The sequence below is a fragment of the Oncorhynchus kisutch genome, linkage group LG16 (assembly GCF_002021735.2).
Source record: "Oncorhynchus kisutch isolate 150728-3 linkage group LG16, Okis_V2, whole genome shotgun sequence".
Lineage (NCBI taxonomy): Eukaryota > Metazoa > Chordata > Actinopteri > Salmoniformes > Salmonidae > Oncorhynchus > Oncorhynchus kisutch.
In genome coordinates, this window is record NC_034189.2 from 572,848 (window position 1) to 592,643 (window position 19,796).

Below are 19,796 nucleotides of genomic sequence, written 5' to 3' on the forward strand. Positions count from 1 at the left end.
ATTTTCTTAACTCTTATATTTATTAAAACTACATTGTTGGTTAAGGGCTTGTAAGTAAGTGTTTCACGTTAATGTTTACACCTGTTGTATTCGGCGCATGTGACTAATACAATTTGATTTGATTTGGAGCGCTACTGTGTGTGCAGGTTTTTGCTCTAACACACCCGAATACACTGCCCCTTTAACTGAGCTCGCTGTCCGGTCCTACCCCTGACGTCACGCGGGTGATGGCGACCGGCTGGTTCCTCTGAGTAGTGCGAGAGGTGAGGAGAGGAGGAGCGCTTGAGGCGAGGGCCGCACACTTTATTTTTTTATTTTTTATTTTTATTTTTCCTTTCCAACCGGCCCGGTAAATAACGGAGAGAGGACTTCCCCGTCCAGCTGTCAGACCGGGACCTGAGGTCAAACTAACTCCGGTTCACCGGACAGACAGAACGTTAACGGGACCAGAACTCTGCCTGCCTTTTCCTCTGCCGTGATTCAGCCCAATCCGAGATCAGACCACACCGATCGGCCGACGCTAAACTTTCCGTTTCTCTCTCCCGGGACTAAATCCTCTCTCATCGACACTTAATCTCCCTGTATTAACGACACTTTTAATCGTTTGGGAACTTTTACTTTCAGGTCGCGAGGAGTTGTAATTCGCCTAAAGGACACAGCGCCCCCACCCAACTTCTGAAACACTTTTCTCCGTGGTTCTTATTTCTGTCTGGTGCGGTAACGGGGCATGACGAGGATTATCTAACTGGACGTCGCTGAGCCACTAGACCCACCATTTGTTCTCCAGTAAAGGTGAGTCATAACTTGGTCTGGTGACCAGCCCTGTAGGCCTGATCCGCTCAGAGACACGGGACCGGACGGGTAGGCCTGGCCAGCTCAGAGACACGGTGTGTGTGATCAGTAACTCTAGAGTTAATCAGAAACATTCCAATCATCCTTCAGGCTATGACGCGTTTATTTACAGCAATTGGTTTTTATTTTTTTCTTTATTTTTTTACATAGTTTTAGGACAACAAATTAGATTATGATTAAAGTCACCTAGTCAGATCGTTCTAAATGCCACCCTGACTGACTGTCGGTAGTCTCGCTGGCCCCGGTGGCACCAAGCCCGTCTCTGGTGACGTCGCCTGAGGGATCACGTGGACCTGCCGGAGGTCCAGCCTGTTAAGTTTCAGGTTTCCAGTTGTAATGTCACATGAACAACTACAGTGAAATGCCTTTCTTGCGAACTCAAAACCCAACAAAGAAATAATCAATAACAATGTATTACTAGAAAAAAACACAGGAGAAATAAGAATAAGAAAAATACAATTAAGTAAGTAAGCATACTATATACAGGAAATATTTCAGGTACCATATTACCAATGTACAGGGATACAGGAGTGATGGAGGTAGATATGTACAGGGATACAGGGGTGATGGAGGTAGATATGTACAGGGATACTGGAGTGATGGAGGTAGATATGTACAGGGATACAGGAGTGATGGAGGTAGATATGTACAGGGATACTGGAGTGATGGAGGTAGATATGTACAGGGATACTGGAGTGATGGAGGTAGATATGTATAGGGGGAAGGAGACAGGGATACTGGAGTGATGGAGGTAGATATGTATAGGGGGAAGGAGACAGGGATACTGGAGTGATGGAGGTAGATATGTATAGGGGGAAGGAGACAGGGATACTGGAGTGATGGAGGTAGATATGTATAGGGGGAAGGAGACAGGGATACTGGAGTGATGGAGGTAGATATGTATAGGGGTAAGGGGACTATATACAGGGTCAGTTCAGTACGAGAGATCGACCGATTAATCTGAATGGCCAATTAATTAGGGCCGATTTCAAGTTTGCATAACAATCGGAAATCTGTGTTTTTGGACGATTTTTTTTCTTTAGACCTTTATTTAACGAGGCAAGTCAGTTAAGAACACATTCTTATTTTCAATGACGGCCCAGGAACAGTGGGTTAACTGACCTAGGAACAGTGGGTTAACTGACCTAGGAACAGTGGGTTAACTGACCTAGGAACAGTGGGTTAACTACCTTGTTCAGGGGCAGAACGACAGTCAGTTAATGACGGCCTAGGAACAGTGAGTTAACTGACCCAGGAACAGTGGGTTAACTGACCTAGGAACAGTGGGTTAACTACCTTGTTCAGGGGCAGAATGACAGTCAGTTAATGACGGCCTAGGAACAGTGGGTTAACTGACCTAGGAACAGTGGGTTAACTGACCTAGGAACAGTGGGTTAACTGCCTTGTTCAGGGGCAGAATGACAGTCAGTTAATGACGGCCTAGGAACAGTGGGTTAACTGACCTAGGAACAGTGGGTTAACTGACCTAGGAACAGTGGGTTAACTGCCTTGTTCAGGGGCAGAATGACAGTCAGTTAATGACGGCCTAGGAACAGTGGGTTAACTGACCTAGGAACAGTGGGTTAACTGACCTAGGAACAGTGGGTTAACTGCCTTGTTCAGGGGCAGAATGACAGTCAGTTAATGACGGCCTAGGAACAGTGGGTTAACTGACCTAGGAACAGTGGGTTAACTGACCTAGGAACAGTGGGTTAACTGCCTTGTTCAGGGGCAGAACGACAGTCAGTTAATGACGGCCTAGGAACAGTGGGTTAACTGCCTTGTTCAGGGGCAGAATGACAGTCAGTTAATGACGGCCTAGGAACAGTGGGTTAACTGACCTAGGAACAGTGGGTTAACTGACCTAGGAACAGTGGGTTAACTGACCTAGGAACAGTGGGTTAACTGACCTAGGAACAGTGGGTTAACTGGCCTAGGAACAGTGGGTTAACTGACCTAGGAACAGTGGGTTAACTACCTTGTTCAGGGGCAGAATGACAGTCAGTTAATGACGGCCTAGGAACAGTGGGTTAACTGACCTAGGAACAGTGGGTTAACTGACCTAGGAACAGTGGGTTAACTGACCTAGGAACAGTGGGTTAACTGACCTAGGAACAGTGGGTTAACTGACCTAGGAACAGTGGGTTAACTGCCTTGTTCAGGGGCAGAATGACAGATTTTTTTACTTTGTCTGCTCGGGGATTCGATCTTGCAACCTTCCGGTTACTAGTCCAAGGCTCTAACCACGTAGTGCACTATATAGGGAATAGGGTGCCATTTGTCTTAAAGTCTCCAACAGTTGTAAACACTACTAAGATAATGTAACCAGTCTCCAGTCCAATGTTTGGTCATGAGGGTCATTACAACTCTATAGAAATAGGGTGGAGGGTCATTATAACTATAGAAATAGGGTGGAGGGTCATTATAACTCTATAGAAATAGGGTGGAGGGTCATTATAACTATAGAAATAGGGTGGAGGGTCATTATAACTATAGAAATAGGGTGGAGGGTCATTATAACTCTATAGAAATAGGGTGGAGGGTCATTATAACTATAGAAATAGGGTGGAGGGTCATTATAACTATAGAAATAGGGTGGAGGGTCATTATAACTATAGAAATAGGGTGGAGGGTCATTATAACTATAGAAATAGGGTGGAGGGTCATTATAACTATAGAAATAGGGTGGAGGGTCATTATAACTCTATGGAAATAGGGTGGAGGGTCATTATAACTCTATAGAAATAGGGTGGAGGGTCATTATAACTATAGAAATAGGGTGGAGGGTCATTATAACTCTATAGAAATAGGGTGGAGGGTCATTATAACTATAGAAATAGGGTGGAGGGTCATTATAACTATAGAAATAGGGTGGAGGGTCATTATAACTATAGAAATAGGGTGGAGGGTCATTATAACTATAGAAATAGGGTGGAGGGTCATTATAACTCTAAGAAATAGGGTGGAGGGCCTAGGGATGGGTATCTGTCTGTGTACATTAAAGGAATAGGTTGTAGAAGCACATTGTGACAGCTGGACAGACAGCAAGCAGCCTGATACACCATCAATACTACATTCCATCAGTCATCTGTCTGTCTGTCTGTCTGTCTGTCTCTCTCTCTCTCTCTCTCTCTCTCTCTCTCTCTCTCTCTCTCTCTCGCCTTTTGTCTGTTTCTCTCTGTCTCCTTCAGACCTAAACCTGTTTAGTGGTGATGTGTTTAAGGCAGCATCTCTCAGAACTTCTAACAGCTGGGTGATTAAACAGGACAAACTGTAGTCTTAGACCAGTGTTATGGGTTCTCTAAACAGTTTAAAAACAAGACAAACTGTATAACTGTAGTCTTTGTGAGCGGACCACATACTTTGAGGTCGCTCTAAAGCGAAAAGGTGGAATAAACGAGTCGGAAACAAGTTTTCTGTTGAGGTATTTATTCATTATTAAACACTCCAACAGAATCAAGGATGATCTGAAAACACACATGTTCTTCCTTTACAAGAACAAGGAACATAAGGAGAGTATCTTTAGACTGTGACATACATCACAGGTGTGTCAACGGTTTAACGGTCCGTCCGTGGAGAGCTCCCTTCAGGTGGTGGTGTGGATCTGTGGTGGCCATTCCCCAGAAGTAGTTTGTCCCCTACTTCTCCCTTCCGAAAGGTACCGTCCTCTCATTTGGAGAAGCAAGCACTCTTTTCTTTCACTCCTCTCTGCCGGTTCCCTCCTCTCTCCTCTGCCGGTTCTCTCTCCTCTCCTCTGCCGGTTCCCTCCTCTCCTCTGCCGGTTCCCTCCTCTCTCCTCTGCCGGTTCTCTCCTCTCTCCTCTGCCGGTTCTCTCCTCTCTCCTCTGCCGGTTCTCTCCTCTCTCCTCTGCCGGTTCCCTCCTCTCTCCTCTGCCGGTTCCCTCCTCTCTCCTCTGCCGGTTCTCTCCTCTCTCCTCTGCCGGTTCCCTCCTCTCCTCTCTGCCGGTCCTCTCCTCTCTGCCGGTTCTCTCCTCTCTCCTCTGCCGGTTCCCTCCTCTCTTCTCTGCCGGTTCTCTCCTCTCTCCTCTGCCGGTTCCCTCCTCTCTCTGATAGGGGAAAGAGAATAGATCATTAGTGCTTAATTGCCTCTGATCACCTTGACTCACATGCCGGGCCGGGCTACTGTCTGTGGGAGCAGCCTGCCCTCTGGTGGTCCTTCCACATCTTAGACTTGGGTTCTTACAGTAGTTATGGGTTGTTCTCTCTAAACAGTTTAAAACACTCAGTTCCTACTGGACCGTAAGGATTAAGCATCCTTTGTTTTAGCCTAAGTGCGTATGTTTCTAAAGGCTTGTAAAGGCATCAGCCGAAATCGGCGAGGTGAACTGCACTGGGCTAGGTGAACCGAACAAGGGTGCTCCATACTCCTTAAAAGACCTTCGCTTGAAAAAACTGAAAAAAAGCGGTAATAGTACTGTTTGTCCATTTTGAGATGCCGTAGCCAATATACACTTCATGAAAATGAGTCCGAATGAACCTGAGATGACTGCCGGTTCTCTCCTCTCTCCTCTGCCGGTTCCCTCCTCTCTTCTCTGCCGGTTCTCTCCTCTCTCCTCTGCCGGTTCCCTCCTCTCTCTGATAGGGGAAAGAGAATAGATCATTAGTGCTTAATTGCCTCTGATCACCTTGACTCACATGCCGGGCCGGGCTACTGTCTGTGGGAGCAGCCTGCCCTCTGGTGGTCCTTCCACATCTTAGACTTGGGTTCTTACAGTAGTTATGGGTTGTTCTCTCTAAACAGTTTAAAACACTCAGTTCCTACTGGACCCTAAGGATTAAGCATCCTTTGTTTTAGCCTAAGTGCGTATGTTTCTAAAGGCTTGTAAAGGCATCAGCCGAAATCGGCAAGGTGAACCGAACTTGGCGAGGTGAACCGAACAAGGGTGCTCCATACTCCTTAAAAGACCTTCGCTTGAAAAAACTGAAAAAAAGCGGTAATAGTACTGTTTGTCCATTTTGAGATGCCGTAGCCAATATACACTTCATGAAAATGAGTCCGAATGAACCTGAGATGACTCATTCATTTTTTGCTGAGGAGATCTTAGTCGCACAATTTTACATCTAACTAAGATGTTTGGTGCAGTATTTCCCAATGAAAACATGTGCATGAAAATGAATCGTCTATCGTTGAACGACAACAAACTCTTCATTGAAGAGTCCCTACTGTTGACCAATGACCGCTGAAGGGGTATAAACTTCGGCAACCGAAATTTGGCTTGCCTCGAGAAAAAATGTTGTGTGCACAAACAGCTGAAAAAAACATTGTTGACCAAAACGTCACAATATACGCACAAACTATTCCGATTTGGATGGGAAGCTTGTGGACCCCTTAACACTAGGCTATAACTATAGAAATAGGGTGGAGGGTCATTATTCTGATTTGGATGGGAAGCATGTGGACCCCTTAACACTAGGCTTGGACCTTGTAGCGTTTGAACCGTATACCAGCTGCAGGGGTGCGTGTGACACCACTGTTTATTTTTTTATTTTACCTTTATTTAACTAGGCAAGTCAGTTAAGAACAAATCCTTATTTTCAATGACGGCCTAGGAACAGTGGGTTAACTGCCTGTTCAGGGGCAGAACGACAGATTTGTACCTTGTCAGCTCGGGGATTTGAATTTGCAACCTTTCGGTTACAAGTCCAACACTCTAACCACTAGACTACCCTGACAGCCCCTTATAACTGTCAGAAATCAAAGATGTGTCAAATGTACTACCCAGACTAGAGACATCCAATCCCTACTGTGTCAAGAGACTGGTACCCAGACTAGAGACATCCATCCCCTATTGTATCAAGAGACTGGTACCCAGACTAGAGACATCCACCCCCTACTGTATCAAGAGACTAGAGACATCCACCCCCTACTGTATCAAGAGACTGGTACCCAGACTAGAGACATCCATCCCCTACTGTATCAAGATACTGGTACCCAGACTAGAGACATCCATCCCCTGCTGTATCAAGAGACTGGTACCCAGACTAGAGACATCCATCCCCTGCTGTATCAAGAGACTGGTACCCAGACTAGAGACATCCATCCCCTGCTGTATCAAGAGACTGGTACCCAGACTAGAGACATCCATCCCCTATTGTATCAAGAGACTGGTACCCAGACTAGAGACATCCACCCCCTACTGTATCAAGAGACTAGAGACATCCACCCCCTACTGTATCAAGAGACTGGTACCCAGACTAGAGACATCCATCCCCTACTGTATCAAGATACTGGTACCCAGACTAGAGACATCCATCCCCTGCTGTATCAAGAGACTGGTACCCAGACTAGAGACATCCAATCCCCTCTGGTAATACGGTATACCCGTTATGGTACAGAAATGGTATGACAGTATGAAAACACCCAACCCTACACACGGCCCTATCACTGTACATTACCCTGCATTGGAAACACGGCCACATCACTGTATAATACCCTGCACTAGAAACACGGCCCTATCACTGTACAATACCCAGCACTGGAAACACGGCCACAGCACTGTATAATACCCTGCACTGGAAACACGGCCACAGCACTGTATAATACCCTGCACTGGAAACACGCCACATCACTGTATAATACCCAGCACTGGAAACACGGCCATAGCACTGTATAATACCCTGCACTGGAAACACGGCCACATCACTGTATAATACCCTGCACTGGAAACACGGCCACATCACTGTATAATACCCTGCACTGGAAACACGCCACATCACTGTATAATACCCAGCACTGGAAACACGGCCACAGCACTGTATAATACCCTGCACTAGAAACACGGCCCTATCACTGTACAATACCCAGCACTGGAAACACGGCCACATCACTGTATAATACCCTGCACTGGAAACACAGCCACAGCACTGTATAATACCCTGCACTGGAAACACGGCCACAGCACTGTATAATACCCTGCACTGGAAACACGCCACATCACTGTATAATACCCTGCACTGGAAATATGGCCACAGCACTGGAAACACGGCCACAGCACGGTATAATACCCTGCACTGGAAACACGGCCACAGCACTGTATAATACCCTGCACTGGAAACACGGCCCTATCACTGTACAATACCCTGCACTGGAAACACGGCCACAGCACTGTATAATACCCTGCACTGGAAACACGGCCACAGCACTGTATAATACCCTGCACTGGAAACACGGCCACATCACTGTATAATTCCCTGCACTGGAAACACGCCACATCACTGTATAATACCCAGCACTGGAAACACGGCCACAGCACGGTATAATACCCTGCACTGGAAACACGGCCACAGCACTGTATAATACCCTGCACTGGAAACACGGCCCTATCACTGTACAATACCCTGCACTGGAAACACGGCCACAGCACTGTATAATACCCTGCACTGGAAACACGGCCACAGCACTGTATAATACCCTGCACTGGAAACACGGCCACAGCACGGTATAATACCCTGCACTGGAAACACGGCCACATCACGGTACAATACCCTGCACTGGAAACACGGCCACAGCACGGTATAATACCCTGCACTGGAAACACGGCCACATCACTGTATAATACCCTGCACTGGAAATACGGCCACATTACTGTATAATACCCTGCACTGGAAATACGGCCACATTACTGTATAATACCCTGCACTGGAAACACGGCCACATCACTGTACAATAACCTGCAGTGGAAACACTGCCACATCACTGTATAATACCCTGCACTGGAAATACGGCCACATTACTGTATAATACCCTGCACTGGAAACACGGCCACATCACTGTATAATACCCTGCACTGGAAATACGGCCACATTACTGTATAATACCCTGCACTGGAAACACGGCCACATCACTGTACAATAACCTGCAGTGGAAACACAGTCACATCACTGTATAATACCCTCCAGTGGAAACACGGCCATGGCACTGGAAACACGGCCACATCACTGTATAATACCCTGCACTGTATAGTACCCTGCAGTGTTAACACGGCCACAGCACTGGAAACACGGCCACATCACTGTATAATACCCTGCACTGTATAGTACCCTGCAGTGTTAACACGGCCACAGCACTGGAAACACGGCCACATCACTGTATAATACCCTGCACTGTATAATACCCTGCACTGGAAACACGGCCACAGCACTGGAAACACGGCCAAAGCACGGTATAATACCCTGCACTGGAAACACGGCCACAGCACTGTATAATACCCTGCACTGGAAACACGGCCCTATCACTGTACAATACCCTGCACTGGAAACACGGCCACAGCACGGTATAATACCCTGCACTGGAAACACGCCACATCACTGTATAATACCCTGCAGTGGAAACACGGCCACAGCACTGTACAATACCCTGCACTGGAAACACGGCCACAGCACGGTATAATACCCTGCACTGGAAACACGGCCACATCACTGTATAATACCCTGCACTGGAAATACGGCCACATTACTGTATAATACACTGCACTGGAAACACTGCCACATCACTGTATAATACCCTGCACTGGAAATACGGCCACATTACTGTATAATACCCTGCACTGGAAACACGGCCACATCACTGTATAATACCCTGCACTGGAAATACGGCCACATTACTGTATAATACCCTGCACTGGAAACACGGCCACATCACTGTACAATAACCTGCAGTGGAAACACAGTCACATCACTGTATAATACCCTCCAGTGGAAACACGGCCATGGCACTGGAAACACAGCCACATCACTGTATAATACCCTGCACTGTATAGTACCCTGCAGTGTTAACACGGCCACAGCACTGGAAACACGGCCACATCACTGTATAATACCCTGCACTGTATAATACCCTGCACTGGAAACACGGCCACAGCACTGGAAACACGGCCACATCACTGTATAATACCCTGCACTGTATAATACCCTGCACTGGAAACACGGTCACATAACTGTATAATACCCAGCACTGTATAGTACCCTGCAGTGGAAACACGGCCACAGCACTGGAAACACGGCCACAGCACTGTATAATACCCTGCACTGGAAACACGGTCACATCACTGTATAATACCCTGCAGTGGAACCGCGGCCCTATCACTGTATAATACCCTGCACTGGAAACACGGCCACAGCACTGTGTGTTTTAGAATACCTTTGCTGTGATGTCAGGGTTTCTCTCTTCCTCCTAGAACACATTCCACTCTGCTCCTTCAGTACTCTGTACCTAACACCACACACACACACACACACACACACACACGTTCTGTGTGTCTTTGAACCTGATCATACGAGTCAAACCTGAAAATCTAAAGATTTTGGGTCTGTCTGTCTCTGTCTCTGTCTGTCTCTGTCTGTCCCTGTGTCTATCTCTGTCTGTCCCTGTGTCTGTCTATCTCTGTCTGTCTATCTCTGTCCCTGTGTCTGTCTGTCCCTGTGTCTGTCTATCTCTGTCTCTGTCTGTCCCTGTGTCTGTCTGTCCCTGTGTCTGTCTGTCCCTGTGTCTGTCTGTCCCTGTGTCTGTCTGTCCCTGTGTTTGCATAGTGTGTGTGTGTGTTTGCGTAGTGTGTGTGTGTGTGTTTGCGTAGTGTGTGTGTGTGTGTTTGCGTAGTGTGTGTGTGTGTGTGTGTGTGTGTGTTCGCGTAGTGTGTGTGCATTTTGTTTACATGCTACTGCGGTGGTGGATCACATGCTAGACAGGTGTATTAAATTGAGCTCACAGCCATACAATCTCCATAGACAAACGTTGGCAATAGAACGGCCCGTAGAGCTCAGTGACTAGATTCAGGAGCAGTGGAACGGCCCGTAGAGCTCAGTGACTAGATTCAGGAGCAGTAGAACGGCCCGTAGAGCTCAGTGACTAGATTCAGGAGCAGTAGAACGGCCCGTAGAGCTCAGTGACTTTAGATTCAGGAGCAGTAGAACGGCCCGTAGAGCTCAGTGACTAGATTCAGGAGCAGTAGAACGGCCCGTAGAGCTAAGTGACTAGATTCAGGAGCAGTAGAACGGCCCGTAGAGCTCAGTGACTAGATTCAGGAGCAGTAGAACGGCCCGTAGAGCTCAGTGACTAGATTCAGGAGCAGTAGAACGGCCCGTAGAGCTCAGTGACTAGATTCAGGAGCAGTAGAACGGCCCGTAGAGCTCAGTGACTAGATTCAGGAGCAGTGGAACGGCCCGTAGAGCTCAGTGACTAGATTCAGGAGCAGTGGAACGGCCCGTAGAGCTCAGTGACTAGATTCAGGAGCAGTGGAACGGCCCGTAGAGCTCAGTGACTAGATTCAGGAGCAGTAGAACGGCCCGTAGAGCTCAGTGACTAGATTCAGGAGCAGTGGAACGGCCTGTAGAGCTCAGTGACTTTAGATTCAGGAGCAGTGGAACGGCCCGTAGAGCTCGGTGACTTTAGATTCAGGAGCAGTGGAACGGCCCGTAGAGCTCAGTGACTAGATTCAGGAGCAGTAGAACGGCCCGTAGAGCTCAGTGACTAGATTCAGGAGCAGTAGAACGGCCCGTAGAGCTCAGTGACTAGATTCAGGAGCAGTAGAACGGCCCGTAGAGCTCAGTGACTAGATTCAGGAGCAGTAGAACGGCCCGTAGAGCTCAGTGACTAGATTCAGGAGCAGTAGAACGGCCCGTAGAGCTCAGTGACTAGATTCAGGAGCAGTGGAACGGCCCGTAGAGCTCAGTGACTAGATTCAGGAGCAGTGGAAATGCGTTCTCTGAAGTGATGGATCACGCTTCACCATCTGGCAGTCTGATGAATGAATCTGGGTTTGGCGGATGCCAGGAGAACGCTACCTGCCCCAATGCATAGTGCCAACTGTAAGGTTTGGTGGAGGAGGAATAATGGGCTGGGGTTGTTTTTCATGGTTCGGGCTAGAAATCTTAATGCTACATCATTTAATTTTTAAATTTAATTTTACCTTTTATTTTACTAGGCAAGTCAGTTAAGGACAAATTCTTATTTTCAATGACGGCCTAGGAACAGTGGGTTAACTGCCTGTTCAAGGGCAGAACGACAGATTTTGTACCTTGTCAGCTCGGGGATTTGAACTTGCAACCTTTCGGTTACTAGTCCAATGCTCTAACCACTAGGCTACACTGCCACCCTCATACATTCTAGATGATTCTGTGCTTCCACACAGTTTGGGGAGACCCTTTCCTGTTTCAGCATGACAATGCCCCCGTGCACGAAGCCAAGTCCAAACAAATAGTTTGTGAGATCGGTGTGGAAGAACTTGACTGGCCTGCTCAGAGCCCTGACCTCAACCCTATCAAACACCTTTGGGATGAATTGGAACGCCGACTGCGAGCCAGACCTCATCGCCCAGCATCAGTGCCCGACCTCACTAATGCTCTTGTGGCTGAATGGAAGCAAGTCCCTGCAGCAATGTTCCAACATCTAGTGGAAAGCCTTCCCAGAAGAGTGGGGGCTGTTATAGCAGAAATGTTCCTACATCTACTGGAAAGCCTTCCCAGAAGAGTGGAGGCTGTTATAACAGCAATGTTCCAACATCTAGTGGAAAGCCTTCCCAGAAGAGAGGAGGTTGTTATAGCAGCAATGTTCCAACATCTAGTGGAAAGCCTTCCCAGAAGAGTGGAGGCTGTTATAGCAGCAATGTTCCAACATCTAGTGGAAAGTCTTCCCAGAAGAGTGGAGGCTGTTATAGCAGCAATGTTCCAACATCTAGTGGAAAGTCTTCCCAGAAGAGTGGAGACTGTTATAGCAGCAATGTTCCTACATCTAGTGGAAAGCCTTCCCAGAAGAGTGGAGGCTATTATAGCAGCAATGTTCCAACATCTAGTGGAAAGCCTTCCCAGAAGAGTGGAGGCTGTTATAGCAGCAATGTTCCAACATCTAGTGGAAAGCCTTCCCAGAAGAGAGGAGGCTGTTATAGCAGCAATGTTCCAACATCTAGTGGAAAGCCTTCCCAGAAGAGAGGAGGTTGTTATAGCAGCAATGTTCCAACATCTAGTGGAAAGCCTTCCCAGAAGAGAGGAGGCTGTTATAGCAGCAATGTTCCAACATCTAGTGGAAAGCCTTCCCAGAAGAGTGGAGGCTGTTATAGCAGCAATGTTCCAACATCTAGTGGAAAGCCTTCCCAGAAGAGTGGAGGCTGTTATAGCGGCAATGTTCCAACATCTAGTGGAAATCCTTCCCAGAAGAGTGGAGGCTGTTATAGCAGCAAAGGGGAACCAACTCCATATTAATGCCCATGATTTTGGAACGAGATGTTTGACGAGCAGGTGTCCACATACTTTCGATCATGTTGTGTATATACAGTCCAGTGAATGCTGTGTGATAGTTGGGAATGTTGTTAAAACACACAGAGACGGACTGTGGTGTAGACCACAACACACAGAGACAGACTGTGGTGTAGACCACAACACACAGAGACAGACTGTGGTGTAGACCACAACACACAGAGACAGACTGTGGTATAGACCACAACACACAGAGACAGACTGTGGTGTAGACCACAACACACAGAGACAGACTGTGGTGTAGACCACAACACACAGAGACAGACTGTGGTATAGACCACAACACACAGAGACAGACTGTGGTGTAGACCACAACACACAGAGACAGACTGTGGTGTAGACCACAACACACAGAGACAGACTGTGGTGTAGACCACAACACACAGAGACAGACTGTGGTATAGACCACAACATACAGAGACAGACTGTGGTGTAGACCACAACACACAGAGACAGACTGTGGTATAGACCACAACACACAGAGACAGACTGTGGTGTAGACCACAACACACAGAGACAGACTGTGGTGTAGACCACAACACACAGAGACAGACTGTGGTGTAGACCACAACACACAGAGACAGACTGTGGTGTAGACCACAACACACAGAGACAGACTGTGGTGTAGACAACAACACACAGAGACAGACTGTGGTGTAGACCACAACACACAGAGACAGACTGTGGTGTAGACCACAACACACAGAGACAGACTGTGGTGTAGACCACAACACAGAGAGACAGACTGTGGTATAGACCACAACACACAGAGACAGACTGTGGTGTAGACCACAACACACAGAGACAGACTGTGGTATAGACCACAACACACAGAGACAGACTGTGGTGTAGACCACAACACACAGAGACAGACTGTGGTGTAGACCACAACACACAGAGACAGACTGTGGTATAGACCACAACACACAGAGACAGACTGTGGTGTAGACCACAACACACAGAGACAGACAGACTGAGAGAGTGATTGAAGACTAAAGACCGATAGATCAAATGAAAGTGTATTAGTCACATGTGGCGAATACAACAGGTAGACCTTACAGTGAAATGCTTACTTCCCTTAACCAACAATGCCGTTTTATGAAAATGTTAAGAAAATAACAAATAATTAAAGAGCAGCAGTAAATAACAATAGCTGGGCTGTATACAGGAGGTACCTGCAAATAGTCTGGGTAGCCATTTGATTAGCTGTTCAGGAGACTTATGGCTTAGGGGTAAAAAGCTGTTTAGAAGCCTCTTGGACCCAGACTTGGTGCTCCGGTACCGCTTGGTGTGCGGTAGTAGAGAGAACAGTCAATGACTGGGGTGGTTGGGGTCTTTGACCATTTTTAGGGCCTTCCTCTGACACCGCCTGGTGTAGAGGTCCTGGATGGCAGGAAGCTTGGCCCCGGTGATGTACTGGGCCGTACGCAGTACCCTCTGTAGTGCCTTGCGGTCGGAGGCCAAGCAGTTGCCGTACCAGGCAGTGATGCAACTCGTCAGGATGCTCTCGATGGTGCAGCTGTAAAACCTTTTGAGGATCTGAGGACCCATGCCAAATCTTTTCCGATTCCTGAGGGGGAATAGGTTTTGTTGTGCTCTCTTCACAATTGTCTTGGTGTGCTTGGACCATGTTAGTTTGTTGGTGATGTGGACGCCAAGGAACTTGAAGCTTTCAACCTGCTCCACTACAGCCCCATGGATGAGAATGGGGGCGTGTTCGGTCCTCCTTTTCCTGTAGTCCACAATCATCTCATTTGTCTTGATCACGTTGAGGGAGAGGTTGTTGTCCTGGCTCCACACTGCCAGTTCTCTGACCTCCTCCCTATAGGCTGTCTCGTTGTTGTCGGTGTTCAGGCCTACCACTGTTGTGTCATCAGCAAACTTGATGATGGTGTTGGAGTCGTGTTTGGCCGTGCAGTCTTGAGGGGACAGGGAGTACATGAGGGGACTGAGCACGCACCCCTGAGGTGCCCCTGTGTTGAAGATCAGCGTGGCGGAAGTGCTGTTACCTACCTTTACCACCTGGGGTCGGCCCGTCAGGAAGTCCAGGATCCAGTTGCAGAGGGAGGTGTTTAGTCCCAGGGTCCTTATCTCTAGCAGTCTCTATGGGGGTGCCACAGGGTTAAATTCTCAGGCTGACTCTTTTCTCTATATACATCAATGATGTTGCTCTTGCTGCTGGTGATTCTCTGATCCACCTCTACACTTCTGGCCCTTCTTTGGACACTGTGTTAACTAACCTCCAGACAAGCTTCAATACCATACAACACTCCTTCCGTGACCTCTAACTGCTCTTAAATGCAAGTAAAACTAAATGCATGCTCTTCAACCGATCACTGCCCGCACCTGCCCGCCCGTCCAGCATCACTACTCTGGACGTTTCTGACAACTACAAATACCTTGGTGTCTGGTTAGACTGTAAACTCTCCTTCCAGACTCACATTAAGCATCTCTAATCCAAAATTAAATCTAGAATCGGCTTCCTATTTCGCAAAAATCATCCTTAACTCATGCTGCCAAACATACCCTCGTAAAACTGACTATCCTATCGATCCTTGACTTCGGCGATGTCATTTACAAAATAGCCTCCAACACTCTATTCAGCAAATTGGATGCAGTCTATCACAGTGCCATCCGTTTTGTCACCAAAGCCCCATATACTACCCACCACTGCGACCTGTGTGCTCTCGTTGGCTGGCCCTCGCTTCATATTCGTCGCCAAACCCATTGGCTCCAGGTCATCAAAAAGTCTTTGCTGGGTAAAGCCCCACCTTATCTCAGCTCACTGGTCACCATAGCAGCACCCACCCGTAGCACGCGCTCCAAAAGGTATATTTCATCCCCAAAGCCAGTTCCTCCTTTGGCAGCCTTTCCTTCCAGTTCTCTGCTGCCAATGACTGAAACTAATTGCAAAAATCACTGAAGCTGGAGACTCATATCTCCCTCACTAACTTTATAGATGTAAAATATAGATGTAAACTCTCTTGGTAAATAGTGTGGTCTACACCTTATCATGAGATACTCTATCTCAAGCCTTGGGGCGGCAGGGTAGCCTAGTGGTTAAAGCGTTGGACTAGTAACCGAAAGGTTGCAAGCTCGAATCCCCGAGCTGACAAGGTGAAAATCTGTCATTCTGCCCCTGAACAAGGCAGTTAACCCACTATTCCTAGGCCGTCATTAACTGACTGTCATTCTGCACCTGAACAAGGCAGTTAACCCACTGTTCCTAGGTCAGTTAACCCACTGTTCCTAGGCCGTCCTTAACTGACTGTCATGCTGCCCCTGAACAAGGCAGTTAACCCACTATTCCTAGGCCGTCATTAACTGACTGTCATTCTGCCCCTGAACAAGGCAGTTAACCCACTATTCCTAGGCCGTCATTAACTGACTGTCATTCTGCCCCTGAACAAGGCAGTTAACCCACTATTCCTAGGCCGTCATTAACTGACTGTCATTCTGCCCCTGAACAAGGCAGTTAACCCACTGTTCCTAGGTCAGTTAACCCACTGTTCCTAGGTCAGTTAACCCACTGTTCCTAGGCCGTCCCTAACTGACTTGCCTAGTTAAATAAAGGTAAAAAAGCAAAACCTTGAGACTTCCTTATGCATTGGCCTCCGCCCCTTATCTTACCAGAGGCTGCTGTTGCCGATACAGAGTATAACCCATAGGCCTCCGCCCCTTATCTTACCAGAGGTTGCTGATGCCGATACAGAGTATAACCCATAGGCCTCCGCCCCTTATCTTACCAGAGGCTGCTGTTGCCGATACAGAGTATAACCCATAGGCCTCCGCCCCTTATCTTACCAGAGGCTGCTGATGCCGATACAGAGTATAACCCATAGGCCTCCGCCCCTTATCTTACCAGAGGCTGCTGTTGCCGATACAGAGTATAACCCATAGGCCTCCGCCCCTTATCTTACCAGAGGCTGCTGTTGCCGATACAGAGTATAACCCATAGGCCTCCGCCCCTTATCTTACCAGAGGCTGCTGTTCCACGATGCCGATACAGAGTATAACCCATAGGCCTCCGCCCCTTATCTTACCAGAGGCTGCTGTTGCCGATACAGAGTATAACCCATAGGCCTCCGCCCCTTATCTTACCAGAGGCTGCTGTTGCCGATACAGAGTATAACCCATAGGCCTCCGCCCCTTATCTTACCAGAGGCTGGTGTTGCCGATACAGAGTATAACCCATAGGCCTCCGCCCCTTATCTTACCAGAGGCTGCTGTTCCACGATGCCGATACAGAGTATAACCCATAGGCCTCCGCCCCTTATCTTACCAGAGGCTGCTGTTCCACGATGCCGATACAGAGTATAACCCATAGGCCTCCGCCCCTTATCTTACCAGAGGCTGCTGTTGCCGATACAGAGTATAACCCATAGGCCTCCGCCCCTTATCTTACCAGAGGCTGCTGTTGCCGATACAGAGTATAACCCATAGGCCTCCGCCCCTTATCTTACCAGAGGCTGCTGTTCCACGATGCCGATACAGAGTATAACCCATAGGCCTCCGCCCCTTATCTTACCAGAGGCTGCTGTTGCCGATACAGAGTATAACCCATAGGCCTCCGCCCCTTATCTTACCAGAGGCTGCTGTTGCCGATACAGAGTATAACCCATAGGCCTCCGCCCCTTATCTTACCAGAGGCTGCTGTTGCCGATACAGAGTATAACCCATAGGCCTCCGCCCCTTATCTTACCAGAGGCTGTTGTTGCCGATACAGAGTATAACCCATAGGCCTCCGCCCCTTATCTTACCAGAGGCTGCTGTTCCACGATGCCGATACAGAGTATAACCCATAGGCCTCCGCCCCTTATCTTACCAGAGGCTGCTGTTGCCGATACAGAGTATTTAAAAAAATATATATATATTTTTACCTTTATTTAACCAGGCAAGTCAGTTAAGAACATATTCTTATTTTCAATGATGGCCTGGGAACAATGGGTTTGCCTGTTCAGGGGCAGAACGACAGATTTGTACCTTGTCAGCTCGGGGGTTTGAACTCGCAACCTTCCGGTTACTAGTCCAACGCTCTAACCACTAGGCTACGCTGGGCTGCTGTTGCCGATACAGAGTATAACCCATAGGCCTCCGCCCCTTATCTTACCAGAGGCTGCTGTTGCCGATACAGAGTATAACCCATAGGCCTCCGCCCCTTATCTTACCAGAGGCTGCTGTTGCCGATACAGAGTATAACCCATAGGCCTCCGCCCCTTATCTTACCAGAGGCTGCTGTTGCCGATACAGAGTATAACCCATAGGCCTCCGCCCCTTATCTTACCAGAGGCTGCTGTTGCCGATACAGAGTATAACCCATAGGCCTCCGCCCCTTATCTTACCAGAGGCTGCTGTTGCCGATACAGAGTATAACCCATAGGCCTCCGCCCCTTATCTTACCAGAGGCTGCTGTTGCCGATACAGAGTATAACCCATAGGCCTCCGCCCCTTATCTTACCAGAGGCTGCTGTTGCCGATACAGAGTATAACCCATAGGCCTCCGCCCCTTATCTTACCAGAGGCTGCTGTTGCCGATACAGAGTATAACCCATAGGCCTCCGCCCCTTATCTTACCAGAGGCTGCTGTTGCCGATACAGAGTATAACCCATAGGCCTCCGCCCCTTATCTTACCAGAGGCTGCTGTTCCACGATGCCGATACAGAGTATAACCCATAGGCCTCCGCCCCTTATCTTACCAGAGGCTGCTGTTGCCGATACAGAGTATAACCCATAGGCCTCCGCCCCTTATCTTACCAGAGGCTGCTGTTGCCGATACAGAGTATAACCCATAGGCCTCCGCCCCTTACCTTACCAGAGGCTGCTGTTCCACGATGCCGATACAGAGTATAACCCATAGGCCTCCGCCCCTTATCTTACCAGAGGCTGCTGTTGCCGATACAGAGTATAACCCATAGGCCTCCGCCCCTTATCTTACCAGAGGCTGCTGTTGCCGATACAGAGTATAACCCATAGGCCTCCGCCCCTTATCTTACCAGAGGCTGCTGTTCCACGATGCCGATACAGAGTATAACCCATAGGCCTCTGCCCCTTATCTTACCAGAGGCTGCTGTTCCACGATGCCGATACAGAGTATAACCCATAGGCCTCCGCCCCTTATCTTACCAGAGGCTGCTGTTCCACGATGCCGATACAGCTGTGTGATAATGTCGTCGTTCAGCCATGACTCGGTGAAACATAAGATTTGACAGTTTTTAATGTCCCGTTGGTAGGATAAACGTGCTTTCAGTTCATCCCATTTATTTTCCAGCTGGACAGAAGTCAGGCAGATTATCCACTCGGCACCTGATGCACCCAAATCTGTTGTATCTCCCTCCCGTCAGACAATTGAAGAAAAAGTATTTGTCTAATCTGAGGTGAATAATCCCAGTTCTGATGTCCAAAAGCTCTTTTCGGTCATAAGAGACGGTAGCAGCAACATTATGTACAAAACAAGTTATGAACAATGAAAAGAGGAGAGGAGAAGAGATGAGGGCTGTAGCTAACTAACTAACCACAGACAGTCTGACCCTGGTACCTCTACCAGCCTGCTGTGTCTGACCCTGGTACCTCTACCAGCCTGCTGTATCTGACCCTGGTACCTCTACCAGCCTGCTGTATCTGACCCTGGTACCTCTACCAGCCTGCTGTGTCTGACCCTGGTACCTCTACCAGCCTGC

At 48.2% G+C, this 19,796-nt stretch overlaps 1 protein-coding gene across 1 annotated transcript in view; it reads left to right on the forward strand.

The window, feature by feature from the left end:
* The first annotated feature begins 228 nt into the window (after positions 1-228).
* The window catches only part of kif1ca (kinesin family member 1C, a), a 134,924-nt gene continuing 115,356 nt past the window's right edge, over positions 229-19,796 (forward strand). The window contains 1 exon segment of the mRNA XM_031791496.1: positions 229-792. The gene's annotated coding sequence lies outside the window, so the exon portion shown is untranslated.